The sequence below is a fragment of the Pseudochaenichthys georgianus genome, chromosome 20 (genome assembly GCF_902827115.2).
Source record: "Pseudochaenichthys georgianus chromosome 20, fPseGeo1.2, whole genome shotgun sequence".
Taxonomy (NCBI): Eukaryota; Metazoa; Chordata; class Actinopteri; order Perciformes; family Channichthyidae; genus Pseudochaenichthys; species Pseudochaenichthys georgianus.
Genome location: NC_047522.1, coordinates 23,153,510 through 23,170,883, shown reverse-complemented (window position 1 = coordinate 23,170,883; position 17,374 = coordinate 23,153,510). Strand labels below are relative to the sequence as shown.

The following is a 17,374-nucleotide window of genomic DNA, read 5'->3' as shown; positions in this document are numbered from 1 at the left end:
GACATTCACAACAACTGGTCTTATGACCCGGGTAGCCATCAGCAAATCTACGCTGGGGTTAATTCTTCAGCGCTGGAGGAGGCAGGCCGTGTTGAGTCGCTGCTCTGATGTCATGAGTGGATGGAGTTTCACCCCCCCCCGACTGACTTCAAGGACCAGACACTGACCTCATTGATCGAGAAGTTCTTATATTTGTAGCCGTGGTGTCTGGGTTTCAGAGCTGCAGCTGGCCTTGAGATCCAGAAACTGATATCAGGCAAACATACGGAGCCGAGCTTCAGCGTGATTAGGCATGGCGAGTCGAACACAGAGAATAAGCCAGATTCAAGGAGATTCGTACGGCGTCGTTACGTCGATGGAAATCTTAGGTCACGGGCTCCTCCAACCGTCTGCCATTGGAATATGATATATTAGATAACCCCAAACTGTCTCTGCATTAAATATAATCAGCTTTAGGGGGACTTTGTGGTCTAAACGATTCCCCCCCACATGTAGGGTGTTACCGTCTTAGTTTACCAACGCATTCGGGTGTCTACTGCGGTTCTTATCTCACGGCATGTTATTGCCTGCCCCCTTTCCATGCCTAATTAAATTAATGAAGACTGGGAGACATGTTGGGGAGCGGCACTCAAAAACAAAGCGCTGATTTACTCTCGTCGAGTGCTGCCTCTCTCCTCGAGACAAAGGCAACAATCCCTCCACTCCCTGGGCTGGGTAACTGTGTGTGCTCCATTTATCCCTCCCTCCCTCCCTCCCTCCATCCCTCCCTCCCTTACTTACTTACTTTGGGCCTGCCAGTGCATTGGACGAGCACTTTCCCAGCTATCTCCCGCTTTCACAGAGCTCACTGCACTCCGTTTTGTTTACTGCCATCACCCCCCACGTTTAGGGCAGGCGGCGCACTAAGTGCACATTTACACCGCAGTGACTTACGACGGTGCAGATGTGAGGGAGGATCACAAAGTCGGGCGACAGATGCTCTCGGCGAGTCGTTCAGATGCAGACTGGGCAGAGCACGCAACTCCAAACACTAAACCCGGGGTCAGACGGGTCAAACTGCTCAAACGGTGTCATGTCCACAGTGGATCTCCGTTTACACCGTGTGCCCGGCACAATCAGGACGGGAACAGCCATCACACGCTGCATATTAAATACGACGGATCGAAATGTTATTGAACTCTCAATCGGGACGAGTGCAATCTCCAATTCCAATATTTGGTAAAGAAAGAATATGATGTCACTGCTTCCCGTCAAATAGCATTTTACATTTGTACCGAGTGACTGGTCGCATTAGATGTTTTAAGATCGTTTAATAACTTGGGTACCAGACATAAAGCAACAACAGCATGTGTCTGCAGGAGCTTTGTGGCTGTCGGCAAGGGCGGACTCAACACATGGACTGGTGCAGGCGGTGACTTCAGGGTTTCCCCAGCTAACTGTACTTCTATTCCTCCGTCACAATGCGCAGAACTGAAGTGCTGAGCTCGGTGACAGCCATCTAAGATATCACTTCCTGGAGCTGCTTCACAATAAGAGCGTCCACTCGTCCACCAGCAGACACAGAAGGCATTGCATCATTATATGTTAAAGGTCACCTATCATGCTATTCTTAGGCAATAGCATTTTCAGATATATCAAAATATATATTAAACATGTCTATGAAGTGTTTTGCTCAAAATACCAAACAGATCGTTCTAGCCACGCCTCATATCCCTCTATTTCACTTCCTGTTTCTAAAGTGCTGATTCTGGTATAAAGCTTTAAAGAGGAGGGGTCTGAGCTCACGCGGGACCCGGCAGCTACCGTCTAAACTAAATGCTGCCGTGATGAAACGCCATATCATGGATTATCAAGGATCTGAAACAGTCTGGAGCTCAAAGTCTTTCTCTCTTGCCGGTTATACCACAAGGTGAGTTCCTTTACTTCCTGCTTCTTCACACACATGCTCTCCAGCACAGGTTAGCTCTGAGTGCTAGCGATGCTAATGAAAACACCGACCATGTTACGTCCAAAACAGTCGGGCATTGTTTCTCATAGCAACGGTTCTGATTGGCCCGTGGGTCCACATTTCAGATATTACGTCATATCGGACGCACATCTGGATCAGCACCGTTGTTCCCCGTTTTTAGAGATTTGGGTACGGAGGAAAAGAGAGGGGGTTTTATTTCCTGACGCTGCGTGAGTTCCCCGACACACCGGGACACATGGTGATGGAGAGAAGACATAAAAAAGTGCATTTTGCATGATAGGTCCCCTTTAATATTTAAAATGTCTTGTTATGACGGATCAAGAGGGCACAAGTTGATTACATATTATCAAATAGATTAATTAAATGTATACGACAGTGCCATTTTAAATATCTTAAGAAAAATATGGAATTAGTAATTAGCATTTCCACTAATGAGGAAACTCTAAATGCAACTTAATATTTAAAGTGTCTTGTTATGACGGATCAAGAGGCCACAAGAAGGGCAAATACATTTTGATCCAAAAACGTTGCTATATTTGACTTGTGGCATGCAAATACAGTACGGTTAACAACTGAATACCAATCTTATCTCCTGCCATAGCAGCCGCTGTGGGTCAGTGACATGACAACCACTTATCAGACAACCACTCGTGTTCTCAAGAGCGCCAACACCGGTCAACACCGTGTCCCATCAGCATTATCTGTTCTGTTTTAAAGGAATAAAGGACGGTTGGAAACACCGTTAACCACACGCCACAAAGACTGCACTTCAGAGATGCAGCGTGCAGCTCTGCGATGTTACTATGAAACACACCGACACGAGGAGACCACATCCTGCAGACTACAGCTGCCGCCACAGTGTGTGTGTGTGTTAAACAAACAGGAGATCTTGTCAAAGAGCGCACCCAGTGGCTTATGTGGTAATTCATGATATGAGGAAACAATACTGGAGATAAGCATGAGAAGAAAAGAAAAAAGAAAAAGGAGAAGTATTAATGGTTTCTAGCGATGGCTGCGAGTTTATCGAGCAGACTGACACATTTTCCCAAAAATAGATACTGTATAATCTAACACAGGGGTGTCGAAGTAACTTAAGCTCAAATGTGATCTCAAGTAGGCCGGACCAGTCAAATCATAGCGTAATAAACTATACATAACAACAACTCTAAATTGTTTCCTTTGTTTAGTGCAAAAAAGTGTATTCTGAAAATGTTCACATTCAATGAAATATCCTTTTAATAAACAACCTGACATTTCTGAAGAAAAATAATGGCGATTCTAAGAAATGTATGCCTCAGTTTATTATTTACACATGTGCATTACAGGCACATTAAGTCACGATATAGTATTTTACTTCATGATCAAACTCGTCAAGATGTGGAAATTATTTTACATTCATTTCCACATCTGTGTCGTTCAGATTTTGGCCACTTTATGATGTCACAACGATGTTTTGGCTTGTGTAACCATTAGCCAATCAGCAACCAGGGTAACCAAGGTAACCAAGGTAACCCCCCCCCCTTATCACCTGAATCTCCTCCTAGAGCACCATTGAGTTCTTTGTAACCAAATGTCTCTCAGAGGGGCGTGGGGAGGGGCTCCTTATTTTCATCTGAAGTAACAGACAGAGAATCAGCACTGGGACTGAAACAGAGGGGATTATGGGTAATGCAACGATCCATTTGGTGTTTCAGCCAATCAGTGACAGGCTCTGGATATATCCGAGACCTGTGATATATTGATGAAAAACAGTATAATAGCGCACCTTTAAGTTATCCCCCTGCCTTGTAAATGTATAAAATGTACACAAAATAAATTGTGAAAAATGTCATGTTTACACTTTGCAAAGTCATCTGTAGTTTGGACACCGGTGATCTAAGGGACCCTCTATGGACCCTGGTCTCCTCGCAGCGGGACAGGACCGCTGAGGCACAGAGCAGCAGCATGAGCTCACAGAGGCACACAGAGTAACCTAATCCCTGTGACAGCCTGCTAAAACCACAGCCTCCATGCCTTGTGGAATGTTCTGTGTGTGCTCTCTGCTCACTCAGCCCTCTGGCACCCAGCACTTCCTCCGACTTACACCACACTTCACATTGTGGCCACGGGGCAGGTCTGGCTTCCCGATCGGACGTGAATATGCATTGTACTACGTTTTTTAGTTCTTTTGGCCATTTAAATGTTGTGTAAATATTTGTCTTTATTATATTTTGATGCTAAATTAAAAAAGAAGTCACAATCGTTATATTTTTCCCTTCTCTTACAACTTATTTTCTTATGTTTGCACCATCACTGTCATACTTCCATTGTACTACGTAATTTCTTTTCTTTTGTGTATATATATATATTTTAATGCTATTTTATTTCAGAGATATTTTGGTCTGTTTATTTCTAGTGTCTAAATGTCTCTTAAGTGCATTGCTAGTTTTTTATACTGATGCAATGCAAACATTTCCCAAATTCAGATCAATAAAGTATCAATCAATCAATCTCTATCCATCTACCTACCTACCTATCCATCTAACTAAATGTTGTGTAAATACTTGTCTTTATCATTTGTTGATGCTAAATAAAAAAAAAGAGAGTCATAATCGATATATTTTTCCCTTCTCTTACCATCATACGCAAAAAACAATTCCTTGTATGTGTACAACTCGCAATCAAGCCCACCTTAACCTGCCATCAGGCGCTGGGGCTGATGGCTTTGTAGGCCCCCTATTTAAACAACAAATCAAAGTCATTTATAGCCTCGGCAGGCTCTGTGATCGCACTTCTCCACTCTGCTCCACGCGCGCCTGGTCCTCTCCTCCAGATGAGCGACGTATCGGGCCTCCCTCGTGTATCTGTCCGGTTGCCGTTGGCTACCCTCCACGTAGCAAGTCCTCGTCGTCCTCTCCATCTCCTCCAACATCCCTCCTGTCTGTTTTTCCTCTCCCGCTACTCCATCGCCATCAGAACCAGACGGCCTACTTGGCTCCGCGGCCCCGCGGCCGGCACCGCTCGGTACAGAACTCACCTGTCCTTCCTCCTCATCCCGGCCTACAGGTTTAAAATAACCTGTAAGCTTCGGCATGTTTTGTAACAGCTGCTTGTCTCGAAACTCCTTTTCCCTCAACAATTTCCTTTCCCGAGCGCCACTCTCAAACTTTTTCTCCTAAACAACCTTCACCTGTCACTCAATCACTCGCAATTTGAATAAGTCACATGTGAAACATATTCTCATTCTGATTGGCTGTTAAGTGGTGCCCACTGTCTGTTTCGGAGTCATCTCTGGAATCCATCGATCTGATTAGCGGAGCAAATGATCAAAATAGTATGGAGGGAAGATATTTTCGTTTGGATCACTGGTCTGGGGGAAGCTCGCGAGTGTGTGTGTTTGTGTATTTTTGCGTTTGTGTGTATTGTGTTTGATTCCCGGGGAAAACCCTCACGAGAAACACCGGCTGTTGTTGTGCCTGCTGTGACGTCAAGTTATTCCGTTCTCCGCTTGTAATTATGCCGAAGCTTCAAAGTTGTATTTATCTTCTGAATTTGCCGAAACAAGTTTAATATTCTGAAAGCCAAGACTTTGTTTATTTGAAACCAGATGAAAACAAACTGTAACGGACCCTGCCGTGTTATCTATGATTACTCTACGCCTACATTCATAATGTCAGCCGGAGGGAGGGGGACAGCAGAGTGGCGAGGGAGAGCTGTCATCTTCCCTTTACAAGCTTCAAAAATGTATTTATCGTGTGATTTTGGAAATAAAAGTTTCATATTGTGAAAGCTAAGACTTTGTTTATTTAAAAAAAAAAAATAAAGCATCCGAAATAAAAAACGTTTTTTTTTTTTTTTTCTTGGCTCATGATAGGCCCCTGATCTCCGTAGGCCCCTGATCACCGTAGGCCCCTGGGCTTCAGCATTAAGGCGGCCCTGCTCGCAATACACTCGATTCTCTTTTTTAATTTAAATAATGATTAAATATATATAGCGCCTGTCAAGAGACCCAAGGCCGCTTTACACAGTGAACAAACAAACAAACAAACGGGGCAAAATAATAAAGTAAAAAATGACTAGTCTACGCCAGCGTCCTCTGACATTTTTTCCACATCAAACTCAAGAGACTGCCTCTCGTCCCAGCTGTCCTAAATTCTCTCCAAACAAAGCAGCGCAGCAGCAAAGGGTCATGGGAGACTGTGAGACAGGAAGTGCGGACACAAGGGTGACCGGATGGTGGGAAAGGGATGCAATCTGATGCTTAACCTCTGAGTGTAGATGATAACTTATCTCAGCGGAGCATTGATGCGTGTAATTCACCTCAATTAGGACCCATCTGAACACGGGGAGACAATAGGATGTTCCCCGTTAGAAGCGGCATTGTTCCATTATATCATATTAAAAGTCCATTAAAAGGACAGAGGGATCTCGAGTGTCCCGGGATAAGCGTAGAGGCTCATGACTGTGTGAAAGCAGTTGGTTATCACCCCTCGGGATCACCCTCAGCATGTTGGGAATGGCCTAAAATAGACCGGGGCTCATGTCCTCTGAGAATTGCCAGAGATTTACTCTCATAGCAACAACCAACACCAAAAGTTTCAAGCTTTTTTAGAAGCCAACTTCACATCAAACGGCTCGCTAATGCTCCGGAAAAAAACAGTCGGAAGCGTAACCAGATGCAACTGTGTGACACATGTTGTCGAGCAACTGAGCCTCAAAGTGAGAAGTCTTGAGCAAAAGCTTTGACAGACTGAGCTCTTTAAGAGGAGTCTCATTTTATTATTTAAATATATTCATCAACCACACACTTCTGATGGATTAGGCACTGATTCAGAGACACTTGCAAGTCATGCACTTGATTAAAATAGAGATATCGCTACTAAACAATATAACAAGCTATGAAAGAGTGGATCACATCAGTCCGGTTCTGAAATCTCTACATCGGCTTCCAGTCGGCCAAAGAATTGATTTTAAAGTATTGCTAGTTTTTAAATGATTACATGGTTTAGGACCAAAGTATATTGTTGACCTCCTACATAATTACGAGCCATCGAGGTGCCTCAGGTCTTCTGGGACGGGTCTGCTATTGGCTCCGAGAGTAAAAACAAAACATGGAGAGGCAGCATTTAGCTGTTATGCCCGACACTCTGGAACAAACCACCCAAAGCATGCACGTCCGCAGAAACGCGGATCGAGACTAAAAACATATCTCTTTGCACTGCTTTTAATTGAGATGCTCAAATTCGAACTACAGTATGCCTAAACATGTATTGTTTACCTGTGGTGTTTATTTTTATTATCTTTGCTTTGTAATGTCTGTTGTAAAATTGTATAATGTGTTTTTAATGTATTTAGTCCTAAAAAGTATTTTAATTTGTTTTGTAAAGCACTTTGAATTGTCACGTACAGAAAAGTGTTATATAAATAAACTTGCAGCACGTTTTTTTTTGCGTTTCCACTAGGGGTAGTTCCGGCTCAGGGCTACTTTTTCCTGGCCCTCCAAAATCGAGGTTCTTACCGGGCCAACAACCGGGCTGAATATGCTAAACTAGTGACGTAAACACTCTCGACTGCTGATTGGCCAGGGGGCTACAACTACAACAAAATGAACATATTTGCCCGTGATTTAATTGTAATACACGTTTCTAAATGATGCCGAAGTAACAACATACTGATACCGGTTAGTAAAACCATGAATTAATGCTTTGACAAGTCTGCAGACAGACGGCAGGCGAAACACCTTTTAAAATGCGTGTTTTCTGAATGGAGATCAGCTAAGCTAACGCAGTATATGCTCCGACCGTCCACACTCACAACAACGGCCTACAGACATAAAGAAACCAGCGACTGTATTCGCCATGACACAGGCAGTCTGTGGTTTGTACTTGTTTAACTTCTGTCTAGTTTCTGAACAGATATGAGGAGCTGTGAGCTCTGAGTGCTAACAGCTAACGGCTGATGGTGGTTTTGTGGTTCGCATTGAAGAAGACGTCACGGCTCCGCCTACACTGCGTTACTATAGTTACTGCCCCAGCTACTAAACTGTAATGGAAACGCAGCATAAAGTGAGCAAGGCCTAGCTATACCGTGCTAAGCCGTGCGAGGCCCTGCAGTGGAAAAGCGCCATTGGTTGCTGTTTTTGTGGGGGGGAAAAAAGAGTGGAAAACTGGATGAAATGTCCTTTTATTTTGGAATAACGAGACCAGCTTATGTAAAACGGGGAGGACACAAAAGCGGTGGCTCTTGTGATTGTGGCTAAAAAAAAAAAGGAAGAAAAAAACCCCATGATCTTCACAAGTAAGTCAATCGGTGGTCTGCATCAGCGCTGTTGGCCCTGATCACACACCGCAACCAAAGCGCTTTAAAACAATTTGCTGGAGAAGCGGCTAAATTAAGAAAGAAAAGGCCACGGCATTAGTGTTTGCAGATATAAACGGATTAGTAGCCAGACTCATCTAATTATTATCTGCCAGCATTTCCTCTGAATAAATGTAATCAGCATCAGCAAGAAACACTTCTGTGTAAGCTAATACACACGAGGACATAATACCGCTATGTAAGAAAGGATCTATTTCCTCAGGCCTACACGTCCGCTCACGCCCTGCTATAGCTGGTTGTTGTTCAGGGGGGCAAGTTTGCGTATAGCTACCAGGTCCAATGCAATCTGGGATCAAGGCAACAGCTAAATAAACCTTTACACTACCTCACCAACTACGGAGAGCTCCAGGGGATTTCCCAATGACTAATCCAAGTTCACAAAGCAGGAGGATTCCTAACATCGAGCACTACAGTACACTAAATCTGTTTTTTGTTTGGTTTTCTGTGGTGTTGGGCTTTACTTTGGCGCATTAAGGAGTCAGTAAAAGGCACAGGCACACAAAGAACTATAGCTGTACAACTGTAACAAAGCTTTTGTTGCAGTCAAAATAGCAGATCATTTGTAAACCGCAAGATAATAATCCCAGGCAGCCTGTGTCACGGAGAGATGAAATGGATACTCTGGCTTCCTCTTCGTCTTCGTACATCCTGGCAAATATGAGCCCGAGGGCGCTGTCACAATAGGACTAAACAAGCCACTTGGGACACTCGTCTGGGAGGGCCACGTGTTGGGACTTGTGTGTGTGAGCATCCAGAGAGCGGGAGGCATTCCAGGTTGCATGGTGATGCCACAAAAAGAAAATAACTGGGGTCTGCACAAATCAAGATGTTTGATAGGAACAACTTTTTCCACTGACATCCTCACCTCTGTGCCGTATGTCTTATGTACCATGCCATGTCTTTTTATGCTGCTGCAACACAAACATTTCCCAAATTGGGATCAACAAAGTATATCTTATCTTACGCATTTGGATTGACTTTGCCTTATAAAACCGGGATATCTTTTAAAACATTGGCCTTTTACTTAAAGACACCATTTGGACGGTTAGAAAACGACAACATGTATTTACCCCTCCCAAAGAACGGCGAGGATGCTAAGCAATGACAAAACCAATATTTACCAGGATGATCATATTTTTCATAATGCAAAAACTTTAAAAAAAAATAAGTTAAAAGACTCTGTAATCACAATTCTTTTTTTAAGTACACTAATGGCGCGTTTCCACTACACAGCCTCGCTCGTTAGGACTGGCTCACTTCGTTAGGACTGGCTCACTTCGTTAGGACTGGCTCACTTCGTTAGGACTGGCTCACTTCGTTAGGACTGGCTCACTTCGTTAGGACTGGCTCACTTCGTAAGGACTGGCTCACTTCGTAAGGACTGGCTCACCTCGTAAGGACTGGCTCACCTCGTTAGGACTGGCTCACTTCGTTAGGACTGGCTCACTTCGTTAGGACTGGCTCACTTCGTTAGGACTGGCTCACTTCGTAAGGACTGGCTCACTTCGTAAGGACTGGCTCACCTCGTTAGGACTGGCTCACCTCGTTAGGACTGGCTCACTTCGTTAGGACTGGCTCACTTCGTTAGGACTGGCTCACTTCGTTAGGACTGGCTCACTTCGTTAGGACTGGCTTGCTCGTTAGGCCTGGCTCGCTCGTTAGGACTGGCGCACTTATGGCGTGTCTCCATTACAGTTCAGGAACTGGGGTAGTATCCATAGTAACGCAGTGTAGGCGGAGCGATCGGCTCGTTGTTGTCTTTCACTACGCGATACTCACTCTTCATCTTTTTCAGTTTTTCCCTACACTGCAAGACAGTCCTCGAGTAACCGCGTCCGCACATCAGGGCAGAGACCTCCTGAAAGACTTTCATATTGCGAGTTGTCCCGCCGAGCTCCCGCTGGATCTTGTCATCTGCAATAAAGTGTAGGAACGTCGTAACTTCCTCAGCGGACCACGGTGTGCTTTTCTTTGCCATTTTTGTTGATCCTCTGTTAACAAAAATGCTGTTTATAAAATATATATTTATATGCAACGCGTCCAATCAGCAGTCGAGAGCGACGTCACAGCCTGGTTGTTCCTGGCCCTAGAACCCCGATGTTATGGGGCCCGAAGAACTGTGAATTAGGACCCGCTAGCCGGTACTAGGCCAAGTGGAAACGCAACCAAAAGCGGGCCGCTGACGCCACAGCCCTCTTAAACGGGGCTCCGCGCCGTAGTGGAGACGTAGTGGAGACGTAGTGGAGACGTAGTGGAGTGGCTTCAAAAATCAATCAAATATTGCTTTTAAAATCCAGAACCGTGTTCCATAAGGGCAAATAGATCGCATCTTTAACGAGGCAGACAGTGCAGGGATCAAGCCCAATTTTGCCCAATTGAATTCGTTGCCCAGGTCTAATTTTAGAACTAGGACAAATTTCTGCGACATTAGTTTGTTGTCAGTTTTAGGAGTCTGATTTGTTGCGAGGCATCAGCTGTCCTGCAGTCTGAACTGTTCCACAAGAAGTCAAAATATCCTTTATTAAATAAAAAGGCAGTGAACTTGTTTTAAAGCAACCTAATTACGGGAGAAATACTTGGCTAAAACTGTAGTGTAACAAAGTAATGCTGCCTTTCTCTTTATTTGTTAACAGTGCTTGAAGATGTGTTTCTCCGTCTTGTTTGACTACACTGTATTGGACTCGTCACTGGACAAGCCTGTTAAAGGTAGGGTGGGTAAGAGTGGAGAAACCAGCTCGAGTGTGCTAGAAAGTACGCAGCTTTCCTTCAGACTTCCTTACAGAGCCCCTCATCCAACACACACGAACGTGCACATGACCAATGAGGGCACGAGATGAGTTTGTGCACAGATGGAAGGCTGACAGGCAGGTAGGCCATCCAGTTACTTTAGCCGGGCCGGCACAGATGATTGGTCGTGCTTTTTACAGCGCTACGGCTTCCACTGATGATGTTTTTATGGATTTATTGTCAAAGCACTTCAGATATTCATTGCTATCGGGATGTTAAGAGCATTCCATGGAATATAACAAGTGTTTCTGAAGTGAATTACCTACCCCACCTTTAAGTGGTTGCATAATATTAATGCATTTAAAATTATATTAAGATAATTGAAGCTTTAAAAATGCTTCTGCTGAACAGGGCCCACCCCACGCTCATCACAGAAATCGAGTTTAGCATCTCACGAAGAACAGGGTATAATTATAATATGCAGACCAATGAATTCGACAAATCATAGCTATTAAGAGGATTTCATTCTAACAACATCTTATAAAAGAGCTATTGAAAAGAGACGTCCAATGTAAATGATGGGACCGTGGATTAAAGGCCCTGACACACCTACCCGATGTTGGGAGTCAGAGGCAGTCGGGCATTCGCGGCGCCCTACTCAGGTTGGCGTGTCCCGCACCGTCGTTGCTTTACGGCACATTTTCACGCCTCCCGTGGCGCAGGCGACGTAGCGGACGTAAAAGTCGGGACGCCTTTCGGTACGTGTTCTTTGGACTCAGGTTGGTGTGTCGCGGCCTTTACAGTCCTTAAATAAAGTAGACAGGTAGGCTACAGCTATTTGTGGTTTGTCAAATTCACATAAAAAAAGGGTAGTAAGAGATTCATTTGATCATGGAAAAAAATTCATTTCTTACAACATCAATACACAAGAATTTCTGTCTGCAGTTGTGAGTGCACACATCCTCATCTTAACTCTAAAAAACCACTGATAGAAAACCCCCGAAACATAGTGGACTAATGAAGAAAATCACCACTGAAACTGCACACTTCTCTCTGACATGAGGAAGTCGAATCCCTCACTCCACATGAGAAATAAAAGCAAATATTACAACCGCAAATATACTAGATTTACAGAAGTGGAGGGAGATGTCCTCACAACTAACGCAATCACCGAAAGCAGACTCAGACTCAAGTCCCGCCACCCCTACAACAAAGCAGCTCAAGAGATGCTCAACTCCACCTCTGAGGACAGGAGTGGGAGTCAGCCGGGCCCTCCCGAATCCACCGTTACATCTGGGACCCAGGAGATGCCGCCATAGGAGGAGACGACCTACCGCGCCGGCAGTGTACCACTCTGAACCGTCTACGAACTGGAGTCGGTCGCTTTAAGACATCGATGAAGACGTGGGGCTTGGCGGACAGTGCGTGACCCTGAGCAGACCGCTGTCCATATAATCCCCATCTGCCCCTTATACAGACCACCCTCGGAAGCCAGCCTCTTCGACCTAGGACCAGAGATGCGGGCATGGCTACACGACACCGAGTTGGACCTCTGACGGTACACGAAAGAAGAAGACTTTGCTTCCACTTATTGCTGAGCAGAGCTTTTTAACGTTTGATCCTAGATGTACCTGACAAAGATCCTTCTTCAAATGTTACAAACAAAAGGACGAGTTTGTTTTTCAGCAGGTGACACTGGATAACACATGGGAAGCATTGTTTCTCACCGACTGTTTAAACATGACGGACACAGGAAAACAGATCGGAAAAATACGACATTATGAAAGAAAAAGACGAAATAAAGTGAAATAAATAAAGTGTGTGTATGGAATGACGCAATTACGGAGGAAAAGAAACCCCTGCCTGCGTTACTCAACTTCAACAGAAAGCCACTTAACACACGAGGTCCCTGGGTTCGTCATTAGACCGGGGACATTTTCAGCCACATTACATTTTTGGCCATCACCAAAATGCACAGTTGGTGTTTTCCCCTCGGCTGTGAGACAGATTTCGCAGCTTGAGGCCACTGGTCGCTCATAGAAAGAGGCAGGAAAAAGAGCTCATCAGTCCATATCCACGAGATGAAACCGCCATAACATTCACACAAGGACGTTGTTAGAGGGTATCCGAGTTAACAGGCGCTATATATAGAACGCAGATGAAGCAAATTGGGCCACGTGACTGCAATATCAACATGAATAGTTAATGCTTCAGTCCAAGATCTTGAAAGTGAGCTCATGACTTGGCATGTTCTTCACAGGTCTCCTAATAGCCATTTTCACATCTTGCAAATTGGCCTCGAGAGAATATAATATCAGCTTTGGGGTAAATCACGCTGTGAGGCAGGTCTCCACCATCTTTGGCGCTCTGACTCCCACTGAGAACACACAGACCAAATGTCTCCCCCCCCTCACCTCCCTGAAACCTTAATGAGAGGCTGTGAAGAGGTCTGTCAGTGCGACAATAATTACAGAAACTATACCATCAGCAGCTGCAGAAACCCCCCTACGGCGCTTGGAAAGACACACATGCTCGCCCCTTGAATCATAAACATCTAACTAACCACACATCTCCAAATGATCCTCCGTGAGGTACAACACCCAGGCAATATGAAGCAGCTGATTATTCTGTTGTATAAGTGTTGGATCATGCCACACAAACAAAAGCAACAGTCTTATCGCCCATTGTGCTGGTGCTGCATGACATTCAGTCTGGCTTTGATAGACACCATGTGAGGAAAGCAATCATCTCAAATGTTGCCACAAAACAGAAATGGTTTCACTTAGTGCATTTTCCTGCGTATTCCCGGTCTTCCTCGCTACCAGAAAGTCATCAGACATTTTCCTACGCGGTTGTTCGTTTCTGTCTTTAAATAGGACTTCAAATTGTTACCCTGGTGAAGTGATTTTCAAATCGCGGCCCCCCTTAGTTTACTTGTTTAGTGTCTCTCACTTCCTGGATAGGTTGTGATTATGTAACTGGACCCCGTTGACACTCAAATGTAAACCACAAAAGCCTAATATTGATGTTTAGCATAACTGTAGTCGAAACGCAACAAATACAATTCTTGGAAATTGGGCATTATTACGGCATCTTAGCTGAGGATGCCCTGGCTCTAGATAATGAGTCATTTATCTAGTCAAAACCAGATGGTAAAATAAAAAACCCAATCAGTGTCTAGTCCAAGCTTCCCCAAAGTGTCTAGCTTATATTCGGTGCCTTATATCATTGTGATCAGAATTTATTTGGGTTTTTTCCAAACAAAAAAGGATATCTGAAGACAACTGTACAGACTCTAAAGTATTACAAAATAGATTGGATGCTAAATAGGGAAATGGATAATGAAAGTAATGGTTTTCTCCGCTGTAATAAGCACTTTAATGCATCAATAATTATGATCAAAACACATAATTTAATATTCTGATATGGACCAATCTGCATAATGAGTACTTTAAGTATATTTTGATGCCAATACTTTTACTTGAGTACTGTTTTGAATGCAGGACTTTTACTTGTAACAGAGTATTCAGACTGTTGTACTTCTACTTCTGAGTATTTCTTCAACCTCTGGTCTAAAACACCAATGCATCAAAGAAAAGCGAAATGACTAGGCAAGCAAAAGGTGACCATGTATGTGAATAAAATCACAGCTTTTAAACAAGGAATGATAAGTTATGACCAAGCTGTGTCCAATCCCTGCACAACAACTTAAACACAACATGACATTAAACATACAAGGGAAAACGATAGTGAATACAGTAAATTAGAAGATGCTATTTGCACTGTGGCTACCACAGAGGCGTCTTCTCCATTTCCAATCTCAGCAATAAAAGCTTTTACGTGGAGCACTGTGTGGCCAGAATCAGAGGTTTTGCAGCAGTTTCATCTGAGGTTTTTTATCTCATAATTTAGGATTGACGTTACAACCTTAAAATAGCTAAGACAATTCACCAAATCGCTTCGAAATGCCCCAAAAATCTCGGTTACAGACAAACTGACCGCTATAGCCAGCTGGTTAGCAGTATGTTGGCCATGTTGGCAGGGCGACAGACTGGTTTTGTCTGGGTTAGCACATAGCTGTTAGCCTACGTGACTTATAACGTGAATTCAAGGATAGCAGGAGCTAGCATGTAGCTAATGAGAAAAGATAGCTTCAGGCTGATATTCACACCGAGTCTTACCTGGATTCTTCTTTATCTCCTGTAGAGGGAATATTCAATATCTAGAAACGATATCCAGAATCCTCAGAAGTAGCCGTTTCCACTCCAACAAGCTAGCCTAGCAGATGAGACGCTGTGCCCCGTTGGAATAGCATTTCTATATCAAAGCATGTCATTGCTCAGAAGCGGAGCTAGGCTAGCTTAGCGGCAGCAGCCTCCTCACAAGCTGTTCAGATTCCAAGGTTCCATCCACTCGCATCCGATTGGCTGCAGGAGAATCGGCTCTGCGCTGATTGGACCGTAGCGCTGTCAGTCAATCCCACTGCAGCTGCTGATGTTTTGCGTTCCTGTAAGCATCCATCATGTTTTTCGCATTAAGGGCTAAAAAGTCAACAGAAATAACTACTATAAAAGAAACTTGTGTATAATGACACGGATATAGCTTATTTTTTACATATGTATGATTAATGTATTAAAGCACTTTTTATCTCTCTTGTACTGTTACATATAAAGAAAAATAAGTTGACAATAAACTGGTTGCAAAAACATACAGTAATTGCACCCTGTTTCTCTAATGTATTATAGCCTAAATGTTGCTAGTAGCAGGCAAAATGTTATCTGTTCTTTGAGTATGGAATTATATAAAGAATATATACAAGATGCACTGTGCAGCACAAGTGGAAAAAACAAAGAAAGAAAGTAGTACAACAAATACTAAAGTACTGCACTTACAATTACTTACCTATTACCGATTTCTGCTTCTTCTCAGAGGATAATATTATACTTTTACATTTATCTGGCAGCTATAGTTACTTTGCAGATTTATAATAAGAAATTATTATGAATAAAGGATCATGTGGATTATGGATTAAACTTGCCAGCTATATATAAAGTATGAAGAATAAAGGCCGCCCCGTTTACATCATATGAGTTTTGAAAACATTAATGCATCACTAATCATGATCCAATCATCCATTCTGCATACTGAGTACTGTTGGTACTTGAAGTATATTTGAAAGCTAATACTTGCTGCTATCGCTCATCCAAAAACGTATTTCACCTCTGTGACACACAAATCCACACACACACACACACACACACACACACACACACACACACACACACACACACACGCACGCACGCACGCACGCACGCACGCACGCACGCACACACACACACACACACACACACACACACACACACACACACACACACACACACACACACACACACACACACTTAATAACAATAACTCATTATCAGATTCCATTAATGCCCCTGCAGTGCTGGGGAGCGATGCTTCTCATAAACATGTCTGTGGTGAGGAGCGCTGCAGAGTCATGTGGAAGGTGTGCAGCTCTCTGCAGGATGCAATCTGTTTCCTGCTCAAACAGATGGGCCTCTCCTCTGTGTTCAGATGTCTGCACCCACAATCCCATCTCAAAACAAGACTGTGATACAGCACGAATAATAGACACTAAACCCATGTTATCTGTTGATTCACCTTTGTTTAATTTGGAAAATAAACTTTAAACTGTTTACCATAGTTTTTGAAAAAATGTACATGACAGAGAAAGGGTTTTCTCAGCATTATTATGTGTTTACGATTGTGGTTGTTCAACTTTTGGTCATAAATTAATTGAGCTTGTAGAGTACTCGAGATGTATTGATGTGGCATCACGGAGATTGTTTGTCATCACACACAAAGATTTCAGCAAAACTTGTGTGTGTGTGTGTGTGTGTGTATATGTATGTGTGTGCGCGTGCGTGTGTGTGTGGTGTGTGTGTGTGTGTGTGTGTGTGTGTGTGTGTGTGTGTGTGTGTGTGTGTGTGTGTGTGTGTGTGTGTGTGTGTGTGTGTGTGGACGCGCTACACCAGCGGACCTGCTGCTGCAACCATCAGTCCTGCACACACACCAGCTGCATGGGGGAACAGCGTATCAGTAGGGCTGCTCAATTAATTGTATTTTAATCGCAAATACGATGTTGGCTTGCAACGATTATGAAAACAACATAATCGAACTAAAACGATTATTTATTTAATTGTAGTGGTTTTTCAGTTGAATTATACTTAATTAAAAACTGTGTGTCTGTGTGTGTGTGTGTGTGTGTGTGTGTGTGTGTGTGTGTGTGTGTGTGTGTGTGTGTGTGTGTGTGTGTGT

General features: G+C 43.6%; 1 protein-coding gene across 1 annotated transcript in view; it reads right to left on the bottom strand.

Moving 5' to 3' along the window:
- nck1b (NCK adaptor protein 1b) overlaps positions 1-15,436 on the bottom strand; it is a 37,813-nt gene extending 22,377 nt beyond the window's left edge. Inside the window, exon 1 of the mRNA XM_034108396.2 lies at positions 15,235-15,436. The gene's annotated coding sequence lies outside the window, so the exon portion shown is untranslated. The remainder of the gene's footprint in view (positions 1-15,234) is intronic.
- Positions 15,437-17,374: the final 1,938 nt, after the last annotated feature.